This window comes from Chelon labrosus (assembly GCF_963514085.1).
Source record: "Chelon labrosus genome assembly, chromosome: 21".
Taxonomy (NCBI): Eukaryota; Metazoa; Chordata; class Actinopteri; order Mugiliformes; family Mugilidae; genus Chelon; species Chelon labrosus.
Window position 1 is genome coordinate 19,199,608 of NC_140354.1, and position 16,700 is coordinate 19,216,307.

Genomic DNA, 16,700 nt, shown 5'->3' on the forward strand with positions numbered 1-16,700 from the left:
TAAAAAAAAAAGTTTCCTTTGTTTGGTTGTTTTTTTATCAGTCATTTAAATGCGGCAATTCATCTGAATATTGAACAACCTTTGGGAATTGGAGATTTACAGTAGCATCAAAGTGCAGGTGAGAATTCTGCAGGTCCATATGATAAACATTGGGATCACTTGGAAGCCAGATCAACGTCCCCGCCCACAATTTCTTTGTTGTTCTGAAGTCTCTCTGTTGGGAACTGATTATGCTCCTGCAAAGATCTGCCAGAACAATCTAAGCGTTTGGGCGGGATTTATGCGATGATGAGTTTTGTGTGATGCCATTCCATCACTACTTATGCCTCAGCTCAAAATCCAATGAGCTTAAACAAGCTAGAGACCGGGACACTCGAAATAATGATTTAGTGCTTCACAAGACACGTGACCAAAATCAGCCAGATGGTGGTGCTATAATTAAGGTCTAAAGGTCTGATTCTTTTTTTGGAATTTGATGAAAAACACATTTTTTTTTTTAACTCTCCTCCTGAAACATAATTAATTACCAAACTTAAATAATGACTAATGCATTTGGTGATGACGGAAGGGGCCCTGGACATAAACCAACAGCCCTTGGCCCAATCATCAGACTTGCAGGATATGTCCACACATGTACAAGAAACACATCCTGAAGGTTTCATTCAAATTGACCTCTGGGGGATTTTTTCTTAATAATTTGAACAAAACTTCACCAAATCTGGTAAGTATTAAAATGAATGAGTGTTGAGTATCTAGCATACAGTATGCGAAGTCCCAGATTCCATTTAAAATCTTAAAATAACTCAGAATTGTTATAAATGAGAGCTTAAGCTAAGATCAGAGTTGTGTTCGATCTTTTCCAAAATTCATGGGGTAAATGTTTTTTTATATGCAAAATAAGTCACAACTGTTTTGCAGGCACAAGGGAGGCCTACAAGATATTAGAAAGGTGGTCATAATGTTATGCCTGATCTGTGTATAAGGATGCAAAAGTAATCAAATATAGCTGCTGGTATGCTAAGGTGGAATAAAAAGGAAAAAGCCCATCACAAACGCACACAGACTAATTTGTTATGGTAATCTATGTGAGGACATTCATTGACATTATGCATTTCCTTCCTAACAAACATCCTTGTAATGAAGTCAGGACTGGCCAAAACGTCCTCACTTCGCACACACACGCACGCACGCATACACACACACCAAGGCACGTTTCCTGTCTTTAGTCTCTCTTCGTTTCAGGTTTTAATTTTATGTCAGTAAGTTAGCACAACTTCTGTTATTCTATTTCTCTATTTGCTTAGCACTTGTTATCTTTGTGCAAAGTGTGACAGTTTCTCATCTGGACTCTTAAATTACACACTGAGGCTCACAAGATTTTCTCTGTAAAAAAAAAAAAAAGAAAAAAAAGAAAAAAAAGAGGCGTCATTCACACCTCTTGGTGAGAACTACATGAACTGAGGTCAAAGCCACCTGCCACCCCAACAAGACAGCACAACTTTTATATCATGCCTGTCGTCTTGTAGACTTAACTTACGCAGCCTAACAGCGTAACAACCCCCCTGGTCATCATGGTTCTGGATGTACGTGTCCTCCTCTGCAAATATTTGCTTACATTTTTCAACAAAATTTTGCAGGTAAGTCTGGAAAAGTTTTGGGGAAAAGGTTTTGTTTCCAGTTACAATGTAGTTCTACTGATAGTTCTTTAACGTCAGTTTGATTTGTCTGGACCACAATATATTTATCTATAGACCAATAACCAATAACTAAAGATGTGCACATCTTCGTGGTTTTATTTTGTGTTTTTCAGGCCGTGGGCATTGCCTTACTCTGGCTCGGTGTTTGGCTGATGATCGGCGAAAGCACCAGCATGATATTCAAATTCAAGGACCTCAACTCAAACTCAAACCCGTTTGTCTTGGGTTGGTGCTGACATCTCGCATTAAAATTTACTCAAAATGTGTTTTGCTTCCAATTTGGCGACTGGAGATTTTCTACTTTTAAATCAGGTGTGAGAATGCTGATCGGTCTGGGCTCAGTGATGGTGATTGTTGCTACAATTGGAGACTACGGCGTCTACAAAAAAAAAAGAACAGGTCTGCTACTGGTGAGTTTTTTTTAGTTTAGTGTTTTAGTTTTATGTGACTTTTTTCTATACTAGTTTCATTTGATTAAAGTCAATGGCACCACAAAAGAAAAAGCAAACGCACTAACAAAAAAACTACCAATAAGTTGGCGTCATCTACCACTAACAAAACTCCAATTAGGTGGTATCTGGTTGTTATAGACCAGTGGAGTTAATAGATTCTGCAATAAAAATAATCTGCAAAACATCAGGGGGTATTCACACCTTCTCATGAACTCTGTATAGCTACATCTGCTGTCTGACATGAACATCAACATAAAGTGTCAAGTTTCGTATCCACTGAAGGAATGCACTGCAAAGTCAAACAAAGAAACCAAACTACATACAGTAACACACAGAGCACATGAATGGATGCCAATTTAAAAGTGTTGCATAGAATAAATAACGTTATGCTTTAAATTCCCTAAAATATTTGTATGGAGGATGTTTGGTAATACAAGTCTGGGCCAACTACTATAGTACTGTATTATCTGTTTCTGTATCGCCAGTTTTGATTTAACATGTGTCGATCTTGCTTGTCTGCATAATCATTTCCCGTTAATGTTTTTAACCACAAACTATCAAAACTGTCTAAGTTTGTTGATGAGAAATGCCCACAGCACTTTGGCTGAAGAATAACTGAGAAAGGGAGAAACGTGAGGAGATCCGTTCATCTGTCGTAGATTTGCTTCAAGATCTAAGATCCTTGGCCTCCAATCAAACTTTGAACTTCTAAGCAGATGACAATATATTCTGTTTTTAGCACAAAGAAAATATTAATAATCTTCCCATTGCATTGTCTAAGCTCCACCTCTATCTTGCTGGGAAACTGAGAGGCATTCATAAACTTCTGTGCTATAGGAACAAACAGCCATAACGCAAATGTGAAGTGAGACACAGAAACAAGTCGGCACAGTCTTTTAAACAAGTTGGAGGCAGCCGACAAGCGAATCTCTATTTCAAAACTATTTTTAATGACTTTTCATGTTAACACTTCTTTTAATCTATCCTTGTTTAACAGTAACACACTTGTGTAATACTGAGGAAGTGTGTATTCATTCTTTTGTTTACTTGTTCATGAGTTTGTTCTTCATAAAAGGTGTTGTTGATCTCTTTCTCTCTTTTCAGTTCGCTGTCCTCCTGGTTGTTCTGACAGTAGCGGAACTTGCTGTCGGAGTGATTATTTATTCCAAGCGTAAAGAGGTGAGAAGAAAATGGAAAAGGTCTTTTTACACAGATCAGTCACAACATTAAAACCACTGACAGGAGAAGTAAATAACATTAACCATCTTGTGACAAGACAATGTTCTGCCGGGAAACTTCTGGACCTGGCATTCATTGGTGTGGATGTTACTTAGACATGTAGCACCCACCTAGACCAGACCAGGCACCCCCACCCCATAGCACAGGCACACACACAAAAAACACTAGGAAAACTTTAGGAACAACTCAAAAAGAACAGCTCAAGGTTTGACCTGGCCAAATTCACTAGATCCCAAACTGATCAAATATCTGTGGGTTGATCCACAGAGGCCCCTCCCCTCCACCCATAGCCCCAAAGGATGGTGGTCATAATGTTATGCCTGATTGGTTATTCTTTGTCTATATATACACACAATGTTGTGATTTAATTCTCATTATCAAGATTGGAGAATTCTTCAACGAGTTCTATACTAAAGTGATAGGCCAGTACGAGAGGGAAAAAGACAACCGCGTTGCTGACACTCTCACATACATCCACACTAAGGTGAGCATACAAGTCCCAGTTTCTTCAACCTGATTAAAAATGCTCTGATTGCATAACCATTTACATGGAAGCTAAATAAAACAATAAGTAGACAAAGAGAACCCATTAAAAAAATGCAGCTGAAGGCGTCTGAACCCAACTGCAGCTCCAAGAGGCATAGATTCGGGGTAAAGTTCAACCGTTTAAATCAGGCAGCCTCAGGCAAACAGGAACCAGGAGGGCAATGGTCAGGAACAGAAGGCTAAGATGGTCCCGGGAAGTCAGGAAGAAGAGGGCCAGAATGTCTTGCATTGGACAAGAACAATCTGGTTAAGGAGAGAGGATGGAACTGGTAAATACACACTGGCCAGATTAAAACACTGATGTACTGAATCATTTTGATGCAAATTTGAGGGTTGCAAACACCGTTAAGCGGCACTGTAAGGTTGCATTTGAAGCTGCTCAGGGTGGTAATAGGTACCTTTTCCTGAGTGACAAAAAAAAGTAGAATGACTACTGTGCAATCTGTCTCTTGGAAAAAGATCATGGTTCTTGGGAGAAGAAAAGAAGGTGAAGAGGGTTAAGGTTAGGGTTAGGGTTAAGGTTAGGAGTGATACAAAGGAAAAACAAAGGTGTATGGGTTGTTAATGTAACCAGTAGCTGCCAGAAAACAAACCAGGAGCTACAAATAAATCCCAAAAAATAAAGCAACTTTCTTGATTTCTAAATGTAGATGATTTTTTAAAGCAAACATTGTATGTTTCATTCATGGTTTACTTAAAAATGATCATTATTTGTTTCCCATTGACTACTGTACAAAATACTATGCCAGGATTCTTCAACATAGAGGACTTTGGCTCAGATTTTAAAATGATCTGGTTTAACCTCCTTTCCCTTCTGCCTCGCCTACAGCTGGAGTGCTGTGGAGTGTCAGGCATACAGAAGGATAATATTAAGGATACCTGTCACAAAGAAACAGTCAATGTAAGTTTTTAAAAAACATTTTAATTTTGTTGGCGCTCATATTGGTTCTGCTCGTGTGGTGCAGGATGACTTATCTTAATTCTTAACTGCTTTAAACAAGATCAACCCACAGTTTTATTTTCTGTCTTCTTGCAGACTTGCACCGAGCTCATTTCTGCTTTCTTTGGCAATCAAACATTAACGGTGTTGGGCATCCTTGGAATTGCAGCCGTTTTGGTAGGCAGATAACATTTCCATACTCGAACATTTACTCTGTAAAGCAAGTGGATCTGTCTACGGGTCTGAAGAGTAAAGTCAATTGTTTTATCTCATACGGCTGGCCCGTCCCTTGGTGTAATTTCAATATGAGTGCAAAACATTATTGCCAAACTGAATGCATTCCTGGAGCAGCCACTTAGCCAGCGGTTAAGGCATCACTGTGATCATTTAGTTCCTCCTAGTTCCTTGCAACATCACGTTGGGTGGTGCTTTCAATGCTCCCTGATCCGGTGCAATAATCAAACAACTAACCTGTAGTGTATGTATGTTGTGCTATTATTTTCAGCATTTTAGTAGTGCAAGTTTGAGATCAGACAGAAGAACATCTGAGGTTTCTCTTTTCCGCAAGTGTACGATGCAACCCAACTGGTGTACATAGAGCTGGTAGATTTTGTGCATGTTATCAGTGGCCCTTTGAAGGATAAATCTGCATTCATAAAATCTAAGATCACAATACTCTACTCTAAGTCACTCTAAAAGGGATTGGTTGCTGGTTATTTTTCCTCATCCCTACAGACCACTGGGCAAATACTGCAAATTTGACTTATTGAGATTTTCAAAAATCATCCAATCCTTTCCAATCATTTCCAAACATCCTTCCAATCCGAGCATTACCCTCAATGAGTTAATGAAGCTACTGCTGAATTTAATTCTGCATAATTGTGATGACTGTTGACAGATTGCTGCCCTGGTCTGCACCATTACCCTCCTGAAGAGGCTCAAGTGAGATGGTTAGATGACACCAGGATGCCCTTTGTCTGTGAGCTGAGAAGAAGAGGTTCCCAAGCGAAGACCATTGGTGGAGACTCAACCAGCACCTCAGAGTTCTCCTGATCGGTTCTGTTTAGGTACTTATTCTTTTTTACCAAACTTCTAATGTTCATATTTTTGTCATTATCTTAATACGCAGCATCCTGTATTATAACGACAGCTTTAAAAGTGTTGAGCTTTTTGTCCAAAAATTCTGTAAATTCTGTAAATTCTGTATGTCACAGTACCTTCCACCATCAACACCCTGCTCTGCATATACTCACCAATTCTTGTTACTTCACTGTCTTGTTCTATATTCCCAGGCATTATGTTACTGTAACTGGTTAAACCTTTCACAGACTAGTATGTGTAGTCTAGTATTGTCTCTATAAAATGTCATACACAAGTTGCAGTTGTGTAAAAGTGTCTTTCTTTCATTGCACATTGCTGTTTGGACCTGCAAGGACAAAACGATGAAGGGTAAAGAGATTGAGACCAGTCAGTCAGAGTCAATGCTTGTAAATCTGCAACTTGCTGTAAATCATGCGGTTGATGAAGCTTTTTGAATTATCAAGAATAATAAAAATATCCACATTGTCTTCGTGGAAAGAGAGCACGTTACTGTGAACACATAGTCATGAGGCATAAACCTACAGCGCATAAAAGTCACACTGCATGTTTACATTGAACGTCACGACAAACACTACATGTGGTGTTGTGGCGCAGCAGCTGGTTCTAACTAGACTTTGTGAAACTGATGATTTCACGGTCTGTCAACACATGTTTTATTCCAGAAAGGTGTGAAGACAAACAAAAGAAACAACCAGTGAGCAGCAGCCCACAAAGCTCTAGATAACTGCTCATACCAGCATGCAACTCAGGAAAACACCGCTCAGCTCCTGTCAGCCACAAGCATAAAACCTTAGACTGAGTTGGACACATGTTCACCAAACAGACTGGTCTGATGAATGTCAGTTTTAGTAGTAGTCGTCCACAGCATAAATCCATTCACCAAAAATGTTTTGTTTTTGGCGAATTTTGGACGTCATAAAAACCAATGAAGCCTCACTTCAGTGCACTAACCATCTTTTGATGTTTACTTCCAATTTGACAACAAATTGTTACTATGAGTGTTTCAAGGACTTCCCCACCGACTACTGGAATGAGTTACTCCACCATGACTCAGCATATCCAGGCTAAGGCCTCGTCCACACATACGAAAACGATCTTTTCCCCCTCCGTTTTCCCTGGCATCGTTTCAAGAATACCTGTGTCCACATGGATCCATCTCATCACGACTCAAAACGCTACTTCATATTCCAGGCCTATAGGTGGCGCTGTTTCAGTTTCAGAAATTCACCAAAAACGGAGAGGAAGAGGCGGAGCGGTGGATGTTGCTTATGTGGTTGTCCATCAGCCTTTTTTGCTCAGCGTGGTGGCACAGGAGCATGATATTTTGCCCTAGTAACCCTAATAGGCTCAATATCATCTCCAGCAGGAACACGAGCCTGTAGTCTGCCATTGTTGTAGATGTTGTTATGAGATGTCTCGCGGGAGGCGGAAGGCAGCTCGAGGGGTGTGGCGATGCGATGACATTATTGAAACGCACGTATGCGTTTTTCCCTGTCCACACGAAAGCTCAAGAGCTGCGTTTGCGAATTTTTTCACCCTGGGACCAGGTTTCAGAAAAGTGCGTTTTAGGGCAATGCGTTTACAGGATTCGTGTGGACGATTGGCCAAAACGATGCAAAACATCTGCGTTTAAACCAAAAAGCGTCTCCGTGTGGATGGGCTCTGAGACTCTTGAAGCTCATCTTAATATATAGCAGAAATATCATACTGTAGTCATGTCAAAATGGTCCATATTTGGAAATGAAACAACATGTTGTGCATTGCCACAAAGAACTGAGGTGGTTTTTGAGCCTCTATTAGTTCAGTGTTCCTTGGTGACCTGGGGTGTCCGGCAACAGAGTGTTGTTAGCGTGGGCCTTTGGGGTGGGGGTGCCTGGTCTGTTGTAGGGGGGTGCTACATGTCTAAGTAACATTCATACAAATGCCAGGTCCAAAAGTTTCCCAGCAGAACACTAAATTGTCACAAGATGGTCGATGTTATTTATTTGCACCAGACCTCTTTTCAGTTTCTCCTTACCTTTGAAGCAGCTCACAGAGCACTCACTGTCTGCAGCAGAGAAAACCTCTGTCAGGCACGAAAAGTAGATCTGAATGAGGGAGGAATAAAGGTGATTTTACTATATAGTTACAGTCATCCTAAAATAGAACAATTGTTTACATGTGTGCGTTGGGTGGGACTTACCTCTGGTTCCCCCAGGAAAGAGTATCCTTCTATGGGGGTAGATAGGAATCTGTAAATTACGATCTTCCGGATGCGGTGGGAATTTGTAGAAGGAAGCAGCTGTGAAACCCCCCAGCTGGGACAACTGAGCAACACAGAGTAGTGAACTTAGTTTAAAAATCAAAAATGTCTGAAGAATAAGCATGGATGTCATTTCTTTGAAGTAAAAAATTGAACTTTACTGAACAGTAAAAAGCTGGAGACGCTAGGGAAAATGTCATGGCATATCAAGGCAGTTTGGAAATACACTACTTCAGACTTCTCCCAAAGAAGGATTCATATTGTGGAGACCATTAATTAACCATTAAAAAAGGCAGAAAGCCCCATCATAACCTGTCCAGCAAGCAAGCGAATGTATCACAATTATCAAGATAAAACACCTTAAACAACGAGCACTGAAGTGTTTGGAAACTGTTAACTGAGAGTAAACTGTCCAGTCGTTGTCGCCTCTCAGCTCCCAGTTCATGCTTGAATTTAACTGGTAGTTAAACAATGACCGGCACACAGAACCGAAGTCTTGGTCTGAATGTCAGCTATCAAGATATCACCAGGCTAGGCCAGAAACTCCAGACCCTTAGCCAGAACCCACAGAGTTATTCAGTGGATTGTTTCCTTGACCGGTTTATGGGTACATGCTGATCTGGCAATGGTAACTGGAGGTCCGAAATGATCCTAAATTACAGGTTTCATTTCTAATCGGCTACATTTAAATGGATTGAGGCAATAATCTGAATAAAATGCCTAAAGTGTATCCCACAGATATGTGAATTTGAAGGCCAGGTCAACACCTTGTGCCGTTTTTCATGTTTTTTGAGTTGTTTCTAAACAGTTTTGCCTGTGTCAGACTCCATCCTACTGGGGATGGCTGCTGCCATCAAGGAGCGTCATTGCTATGGGGTAGGGGTGCCTGGTTTGGTCTAGGTGGGTGCTACAAGGCCAGGTAGAAAGGTGGGGCCCACTGAAAAGGTTTCTGGGGTGCTTGCATAGTTTTTTTTGCTCCCGTTAGAAGAGGAGGAGGGGGAGGAGGAAAGCTGTCAACAAGAGGCTGAGGGGTAATGGGGAGTTCTCCAGGGGGAGAGACGGGACAGGTCTCTATTATCTGAAGAGACAGTGTATAATGTCCATCCCGGGGAAAAAAACAAAAAACGAGATGCTTCACTGAGATTTCATAGAAAATACAGAATAATCTTGAACACCATGAACATCATTCAAGCCTTTGCTGAATTACTTGACACAGTGCTTATCATCAGACCAGATTTGTTTGAGTGTGCAGCCCAAACAGAATTCTCGAAGAGACTTAATAGCCAGCTGGAGGTTTGTACAGCAATGTCACTTACAACTACATTTAATTCAGTCTCAACCAAACTGTCCATCCATTTCTCTGTTTCCTTGTCTTGTGCACCGTCCTTAACTATACTGCTGTAACATGGCAAATTTCCCCACTGTGGGATAAATTAAAGGATTATCTTAATATTTTATCATTGTTTACACAGTATTTTTTAATATTGCCAGTTGCTTGGTTGTGCATTACTATGCTTGAAAAGCCAAGACATACTCGGACAAAGTTCCCTTCATGCTTGGAAAGTACCTGCCCTTAGAGTGACAATTCCACATTAGAGCACCAGTTTCCATGAGCTGAAAAGGGAAGCAACCATAGAGACTGAGCTGGAGCGGACTACATCAACTAAACCATGAGCATCATGGATGATGCAGGAATGTTACAAATGTAACCACGGTTCAATGAGTTCACTATGAAGTCTCTGACGGTCACAAATAACACTTGAAGTTTCAGATGAAGCAAAAACTGAGTTCAGGCGATGGATTACAGTCTGAAAAATAAAACTATCAACAGTGACAGATGTATGAAGTGCAATGGATTTTTGAACAGTTTAGGAAACTGGTTTGACTAAATGTTACTGAGACCCTCTGATTGTTGCACAGTAGAAATTCACTGTTCTGGAAGTCTAAAAACCCCTTAAGCGACATTCCTACACTAGCGCACTAGTTTCCATGAGTTGGGATGGAGTAGACTGCACCAACTACACTCTGGATGTCATGGAGGCGGCAGAAAAGTAACCAATGTAACCATGGTTCTATGAATTCACTATGAAGTCTGACTGAAGTATGACTCTCAGGGAAATTTAAATAGAATCTAGTAATCTAGGCGTATGTTCTTTGCAAATGTTGAAAGTGTTTGTGTAATCACTCTTATTGCCAGATGGGGGAGACAAAACTGCACTGTAGACACAATAGCAACTTCTGAAATTCACCTTTTCCATGATGCCACACTTGACATAAGGAGTACTGATTACAATCTCTTCATCTCGCTTGTCCACAGTGTAACCACAGTGCTCGACCAACGACGACAAAGGAATCCATTCTCCACGCACTGTAGTGGAAAAACACAAAATTAAATTAGATTAGATTAGAAAATTCTGAAAAAACAAAAAAGTAAAGAATAATTACTTGTATATTTACCATTTATCCTCAGCTCGTCTATGGCAGACAGTCCCTTTACTTTGACTGTCATACCATGTAGGGAGCAGCAGAGGGAGGACGGTCCTGTGGCCTGAGGTGTGATATGAGAGACCGGACAGGACATCCTGACCGGAGCCCCCCTCCACAGCAGAGGCAACACATAGCTGTCATCCTAAATGAACATGCTTTAACAGCATTTATTCAATAAAAAAAAAAAAAATTTTACGCTGCCTGCAGCTGAAAACGTTGCAAACATTCACTGGAGACAATGTGTTTGCGATTAAGGCACAAGCTTTTCTCATTAAATCACAAACATGAATCAGCCATCCCTGAAAGACCCAAATCTATTTTTGGTTGAGATGACAAAAGAGTGAGCCGAGTCATTTCAGTTCAAATGAGTGAATCAATTACAAGAAAGAAGAGGACAGGTTTCAGTAGGACTGGAAGTCAGACATTACAACATCAGAAATAAAAAGTAAACAACGGATTTTCCACAAATTCTGCACTTAAAAATATGCAGACAATCAAGGTCTGCACATTTTCAAGGTCTGTATTGTATCCCGAAATTCAGTCTCCTGAGAACACTATCCCAGACATGAAGCTGGAGTATTCAGAACGGCAGAAAGTCTGGCCTGTTAAACAAAAACAAACCACTTCGGGAGAGATTTTTGTGGAACATAAAGCAGTGGCTTATACTCTCAGTATATATATATAAAAAATAAATCGCTGATGGCAACTGCATACAGACTTATTGAGGTAAATAAACAACTCCATGAATAAAATAAACTAATCTGAGCTTAAGTGCACCACATTTTAAAAACAAATGGTGGCAGCTTTCATAATTCCACCACACTATACACTATAAAAAGTAAATGTCAAAATAAATTCAGTGGCCAATGGGTGCACATACATATACAAATCCATAAACAAACAACAAAAAAAAATACAACAAGTAAGACAGAAATATATTTTTATCTCACATTTCTTTAATTATTTAAATTATTTTATTATTATTATTAAATATTTTTGGCTCACTGAATGGCACCTATATGTATTTATTTATTTTTGATTTTGTCAGTTCTGGTCTTCCATAACAAAATGAAGAAAAGAAAAAAAAAAAAAAACATCTGATTCAATAAGGAAAAGTGCCAGAAAGTGCCAAAAAAGGTGGAAAATATGTTTTTCTCAAAGCCTTTTCCTAGTTTAAAATTAATATACAGTAAATAAATAAAAAAGTTAAATGGACAAAACAATTGTAAGGCGTAAGGCAGGGTTTGAATTATGATAATTGCTACATACATGAGGGAGGTCTGGGATGGCATGAAAACCATCACAGGCTGCAAGAAGAAGGGCAGCAGCACAGAAGAGGGGGATGCTGAGAGAGCAAACCAGCTAAACCTGTTTTTTAACAGGTTCGATACTCCAGCTCCCACAGACAGTGACTGCCCACTCCACACCCCAATCACGTCCATCATCACCTCGGACTGCAGAGCTCTCCCACTTACCACCCCCACAGACAGTTCAACCCACCTCCCCCTCCCCACCACCACCACGGACAGTTCAACCCACCTCCCCCTCCCCACCACCACCACAGACAGTTCAACCCACCTCCCCCTCCCCACCACGGACAGTTCAAGCCCCCTCCCCTTCACCATCACCAAGGATCAGGTGAGCAGAGAGCTGAGGAGGCTGCGCCCAAGGAAAGCAGCGGGCCCAGACAAAGTGTGTCCAAGGATGCTCAAGGCCTGCTCTGCTGAATTGGGGGAGCCGCTTCAGCATGTCTTCAACCTGAGCCTGCAGCTGGGGAGGGTCCCCGTGCTCTGGAAGACTTCATGTCTCATCCCAGTTCCCAAAACAAAACACCCCAGGGAGCCGGGTGACTTCAGACCAGTTGCATTAACATCCCACATCATGAAGACTTTTGAACAGCTGCTGCTCCATCTCCTCAGACCCCAGGTCCACCACGCACAGGATCCACTGCAGTTTGGATACCAGCAGAAGGTGGGCGTGGAGGATGCCATCCTCTATCTGTTACACAGGGCTTATTCTCATCTGGACAAGGAGAGCGGTGCTGTGAGAATCATGTTTTTTGATTTTTCCAGCGCCTTCAACACCATCCAGCCCTTCCTGCTGAGAGACAAGCTGACAGAGATGAGGGTGGACTCACACCTGGTGAGATGGATTACAGACTACCTCACAGAGAGACCACAGTACGTCAGACTGAAGGACTGCACGTCGGACACTGTGGTCAGCAGCACCGGAGCACCACAGGGGACTGTGCTCTCTCCCGTCCTCTTCACCTTGTACACATCTGACTTCCAGTACAACTCTGAGCTCTGCCACATGCAGAAATACTCAGATGACACTGCGATAGTTGGCTGTATCAAGGATGGACGGGAGGAGGAGTACAGGAGCCTGGTCGCGGACTTCATGAGGTGGTGCAGGTCCAACCATCTGCAGCTGAACACCTCCAAGACCAAGGAGATGGTGGTGGACTTCAGAAGGAAGAAATCACATCTCCAACCTGTGTCCATCAACGGGGTCGATGTGGAGGTGGTCCGGACTTACAAATATCTGGGGCTGCAGCTGGACGACAGGCTGGACTGGACAACAAACATGGACACACTCCACAGGAAAGGACAGAGCCGTCTGTACTTCCTGAGAAGGCTGGGGTCCTTCAACGTCTGCAAAAAACTGCTGCAGATGTTTTACCAGTCTGTGGTGGCCAGCGTCCTCTTCTATGCTGTGGTTTGCTGGGGAGGAAGCAGCAAGAAGAGGGACGCTGCTCGACTGGACAGACTGGTGAGGAGGGCTGGCTCAGTGGTGGGCACAGAGCTGGACTCTCTGGTGACAGTGGAAGAGAGAAGGACCCTGGACAAACTGCTGTCCATACTGGACAACGCCCACCACCCTCTGCACAACACCTTCATCAGGCAGAGGAGTGTGTTCAGCGGCAGGCTGCTGTCTCAATCCTGCTCCACCAACAGAATGAAGAACTCTTTCGTCCCCCTGGCCATCAGGCTGTACAACAGCTCTCAGTGATGGCAGGAGACACAATAGACAATGGACAAATCTTTTGCACCTACTTACTGGACACTCTGTCATTTACCATGTCTGTCTACCTCTGCTACATCTGGTGACTGTGATTTTCATTCATTTTTTCCCATTTGTAGCTCTCATATTTATAAAAAAAACCAAAAAATCTTCTACTTCTACTGGTCACTTTATATTTCTAACAGGTCACTTTATATTTATATTTCTAACAGGTCACTTTATATTTTTATCATAGTTTATAGTTGTATAAACATTTTATTTCTAGTCACTTTCTATTTTTTATATAGTTTTTGTATTTTATGTTCAATGTTTGTAACTGCTACTGGATGCTTGAATTTCCCTCGGGATTAATAAAGTATCTATCTATCTACCTATCTATCTATCTATCTAAATCTCAAGTGGGCCTGGAGCAGTAACACAACAGCATAATAACCTATAAATAATGACAACTCCGTATTTTTTTCCATTGTTTTGTGCAAAGCAGTAAATTAGGATGTTTACATTTAATAAACTATCATTTTAAAAAAAAATGTGCACATTACTGCCATCTGCTGTTTAGTCCTGGGTCTCAGTGTTGTGTTCTGTCCCCTACTCTATGCTGCCCCTATTGGAGGTGTCCCATCCCTGCTCTTTACTTCCCCTCCTCCTTCTGTGTGTGAACGACAGATGATCGCCCTGGTCTGCACCATTATCCTCCTGAAGCAGCTCAAGAGGACCCATCAGGAGATCACCGCGTACTACTCCACCATGCACTGAGGGGAAAAAAGGGAGGTTTGCAAGAGGACAAAGACTACAACTGGAGACTCAACCAGCGGATCAGTGCTTACAGTTTGTCCTGTGTATGTGAACTCCTCAACCACTTCTGTTTCCGTACCAGATTAGTGATAAATTGGATTTTTATACCCTAGTGCTTCACAAGACACATGACCAGAATCAACCAGATGGTGGTGCTATAATTAAAGTCTAAAGGTCTGATTCTTTTTTTGGAATTTGTTGAAAAACTCTTTTTTTTTTAACTCTCCTCCTGAAACATAATTATGTACCAAACTTAAATAATGACCAATGCATTTGGTGATGAGGGAAGGGGCCATGGACATAAACCAACAGCTGATCATCAGACTTGCAGGATATGTCCACACATGTACAAGAAACACATCCTGAAGGTTTCATTCAAATCAACCTCTTGGGGATTTGTACTTAATAATTTGGACAGAACTTCACCAAATCTGGTGTGGAGGATGTACACCGGTTGTGGTTGAATGCAATCAAGTTTCAAAATGTCTTCAAATCTACTGATCTTACAGCTCTAGCATACAGTATGCAAAGGCCTCAGAACTGTTATAAATGAGAACTTAGCCAAGATCAGAGTTGTGTTGGACCTTTTCCAAAATTCAGCATTTTACAGTTTTGCAATATTATATTAATATTCGGATATTAGGCATCACTGTGACCCCACCGTGGACATTTGAGTTTTATTATTGTCAATTTTAACTGATAGGAAACTCATTCATTCATTCATTCATTCATCTTCTATATTCACCAATACAATGATCTGCTGGGAAACTTTTGGACCTGGCATTCATTCATGTGGATGTTACTTAGACATGTAGCACCCACCTAGACCAGACCAGGCATCCCCACCCCATAGCAATGACACTCCTTGATGGCAGCAGCCATCCCCAGCAGGATTCAACCACAAAAACACTTTAGGAACAACTAAAAAAACATGAAGAACAGCACAAGGTGTTGACCTGGCCTCCAAATTCACTAGATCCCAAACTGATCAAGCATATATGGAATGATCCACAGAGGCCCTTCCCCTCAAAGGCCCCCCTACTAACAACATCCTGTTGCCAGACACCACAGGACACCCTCGGAAGGCCCATGTCCATTCTCTGATGAATCACAACTGTTTTGGAGGCACAAGGGAGACCTACATAATATTAGGTCATAATATTATGCCTGATCGGTGTGCACATAATTTCCTGTGAGCGTTAACCAAATGGGGGGAGGGGGGTTGGCACATCACATTTCCTGACTTGTGGTCTCTCTTCTTCATCTTTGCATCAGTCTTAGGTCTGAGCTGGGTGTCGACACCCAGTTCTAATATGTTCAGGTATTTATTGCGTATTTTCTAATATTTGCGGCACATTTTTCAAAGCTATTGTCTTTTTTGTTTTTAAATTTTTTAACGAAAGGGAGTCATTGGAAACGTATTTCCAGCTGTGCAATTTTGCGATTTCGTGCAGAAACTGACAAACGTATCAGAGAAAGTGTGTGTTTTAAACACAGATTTCTTTCAAGCCTGCAAACAACAAACCGCTGCTCGCCATGGCTCGAGGTGGAAGCGGCTGCCTTTGCAAATATATCCTCCTCATTTACGTTGCAGTCTTTGGGGTAAGTCTGTGCAGTTTTGGGGGAAAACGTATAATTTCCAAACTTAAATTTGACTAAAATTACATTTGTTGTGCGACACATTAACAGAGCATTAGTGTGTGGTTCAGCTGTGAGCCCATGCCGTTTTATCTCAGCTTACTTTCACTTACAGACACTTCATGCATTATTAAATGTGAATACTATCCAGTTCACATCTTCTATCTGATAAACAGAAGATTGTGGCTTTTTGTTTACCCAGTTGAACACAAACACACCTGGGGCTGGTTACGCCCTGGTCTAGGTGCAGCTCCGCCCATCCACGCTGACAGATGCCATCACTTTCACATGGTGATTTTTAATGACTGAAGAAGTCCTTCACCGTTTTATTTCCTGTTTTACAGCTGATGGGCTTCTACATCCTGTCGCTCGGTCTGTCACTGAGGTGCAGTGATAACACCGGAAGCTACTTTGAAAATCAGGGTGACAGCTCAAATGCATTCGCTACAGGTTGGGGCAAATGTTGCATAATATTTTCTATCTCTTATATAGTGCTGAGTGACAGATGTTTTTTTTCTTTTTAATCAGGTGTGGAAGCA